Here is a 3,101-nt window from a genome sequence, read left to right on the forward strand (position 1 = left end):
TTTAATATAGCTTGTAGCTTACTTTAAATCGCAAAATTCGAACGCGCCATCTGGGAAAATAATGATAACAACACTCAAATTAGCTAACTGGGGAGAAAAACTAGTTCAGTTACATGTAAGATTTTGTTAACGCAAGCTGTTTCAAATTGATATTAGTCTGTCATCAATTTTCATAGTTAATTAAATAGCTATTTCATTTGTGATTTGTTACTTGAAAAGTAAAAAATTTTAATTAAGTACGTATAGAAAGTTTTCCTTTTTTTTTTCTTCTTAATTTGGCTTTCTTTAATATTAACTGGTAACTGAGGGCAAAATTGGTGAATTGAGAATCTGTTACTGTAATTATGGTTCAAGTTTTATAAGTGAATCTTTCTAGGAAAATCAGTAGGCATATTTCCACAGCAAAGTTGAGGCATCTGTCAACGAAATAGACATTCTGATCATCTGGTTGTTCTGCTCTAGGGTTTCGTTATTTTTAATGCGGGTTAATGATAATTCCCTTCACCATAAAAACATAACAAGGACTGAATGGTTTTTTGAATGAGAATGGGAAGCAAATTACATTAGTAATTTGCATACAAATGTGATACTAAAAATTATTATTACATCGATAATTAAATTATATTGCATTAGTATAAAAACTTAAAGTATAATTTATTTCAAATTGTTTATCACCTTGAATAAACTCATAAATTAAAACAAAGCCCTGGGTAATCGTCTAATTCCCAGAGCCTGACTAAGGCAGGGGTGTACAGGGCAGTTGTCCCGATATCGAGCCTCCTAATCGAAGGCGAGGCCCCAAATCGAATAGATAGTTTATTTCATGTTTCCTTCCTTAATGAGCTTTTTTTAAAACAAAATATCAGTACTGTGTAAAATCAGTCAGTTTTATGTTAGTTTCTTCATTAATCTATCATATGGACACAATCTATATTTTGTAAATCCATGGTTTTCTAGGGCAGAATTGAGCTAAATTTTCGCAATTACGATGGATAAATTTGGCCGATCAAAAGCATGTATTTTTACTTATCACAAAATAAGATATGTTTACAAAAATACAGGTTTCTGATTCGCTTAATTGAGCCATCGTAATTGCGTAAATTTAGCTGAATTCCACCCTAATATCAGCAAGGATATGAATGTTTATCAGCTAGATGACAAAGATAACAATCAGAAAACTGCACTCGGCATGATGGACGTAGAACTCTCAGAAAATCAATGAAATTAACAGAACGATATTTCGTCTTAGCATTGGAGGGGGAGGGACTTTATAGCTACTTTAGGTTTCAATCCATTTTCTTGTTATCTATAATGAGGTGAAAAATTTAAATATCTCCATAAAGTTCGGTTCTTTATTAATGAAGTAGTGAAGCAGAGGGGGCCCCCAAAAAAGTTTTTGCCCCGGGCCCCAGTTAGGCTAAATCGGTCTTAGCCAATTCCCCGTCTTCTAATTAGTCTGAAGTACACAAACGACTTATTGAATAGAGAAAAAAATAAAATCACTATTAAAATCTGACAAAAAAAAAACTATCACTTTTAATTAAAATCCATTTTTTTCTAGTGGATTGCAAGCAGGAAAATATTTTTAACCTAACTTTCGTAATTTTGAAATAAAATTCTAATAATTTAAATAATAATAATGTTACAATAATTTGGGATCGCAATGCTGGAATACGCAATCTGAGGAGAATACCAGTTCCTTTGTCCTGAATCTCCCCCTTTTCTCTTCTGGTTGACTGAATGTAAACAACAACAAGCTTCCTAAAACCGGAAGAAATTTAGAAAACTTCCGGTGTATCCCTCCACGTATGTTATGCTTACGAGGCCAGGCATAAGAGTTTTCAGAGCCTTAAACAAATTTAACAAAAAAAATCACAGCATTAAAAAAAAAATGTAAGGTTAGCCATGTTTTGAATTGTTATCCTTATTTGGCTATGGATGGTGTTTTCAGTAGAAATGTAAACAATAACAATCTCGAGCTCGGCACCTACTCTAGTTCCGGTTAAAAAGTTTGCAGCTGCTTACTACATGTTATTCTGATAGGCGATGTTTTCAAACGGATAATTTTGTTTTCAATGAAAGAAATAAATTAGATAATTTCTGAGCTCAAATCTGCCGTATTTCATAAGATATTAATGTTATTATGTAATTCTGGGGAGTTTGGAGTGAAAATTTGTTTTAGTTATTTTGTTATTTATTATTAAAAAAGGTGACATGGTTGCTAGATTTTGAATAACTCGCTTTTTTGGCAGTCTTGATTTGGCCTCTTTCCATAAGTTTATTACTGTTTGTTCTTGTTGCAAGCTGTGCACCATCTTATTTTAGTGTTAACACTTTTAGTATTGTAAACACAAGCATTGTTAGCATTGTAAACACAAGTAATAAGTAATCAAATAAGAATCTCAAAACACAACGATGCCAAACGGCTTTAAAATACAACGGAAACAGTAACCCGGAAATTTAGGCGGTACCGAGCTTACAGCGTTATCTAGTGTAGAAAACAACATCCACATTTGTGTAAAATTGCACAGTTTGTTATTTTTTGGGTAGCATCATAGAAAGCTTGCGAAGTCTTCCGAATTGATTTGTTCTTTGTTTCGTTGAAAGTTAAATTGAAAAAACGCGTCATATTGAAAATACTACGAGTATAATAATATGGGATGATGCGTTTTTTCTATCTTAGACGTAAAAATCAGTTGGAAGTAGTAACCCACAAATCTTTACGAAGAATTTTAACCCCTAGCACCATATGCGTTTAACTTTACACGGTCAACCATCCATGGGAACGTATGTTTTCCATTTCTATTAAACCTTTCGTACTTAAATTGGAAAAATATTTTTTGAAATTTCCACGACACTTAATTTAAGCACTATGTTCAACGCAGTTTTGAATTGAATATGCATGATTAACCGTGTAAAGCCAAGTGCAGATGGTGCTCGGAGAGTGTCAAAATTCGCAGTAAGACTTCCGGGTTACTACTTTCGACTGTTAGTTAGTTATAGTTTTATTTACGTCACACTAGAGCTGCACAATGGGCTATTGGCGACGGTCTGGGAAACATCCATGAGAATGATCCGAAGACATGCCATCACAATTTTGA

The sequence above is a fragment of the Parasteatoda tepidariorum genome, chromosome 11 (assembly GCF_982258835.1).
Source record: "Parasteatoda tepidariorum strain Cologne lab strain chromosome 11, Ptep-v5.0, whole genome shotgun sequence".
In the NCBI taxonomy this organism is placed as follows: Eukaryota; Metazoa; Arthropoda; class Arachnida; order Araneae; family Theridiidae; genus Parasteatoda; species Parasteatoda tepidariorum.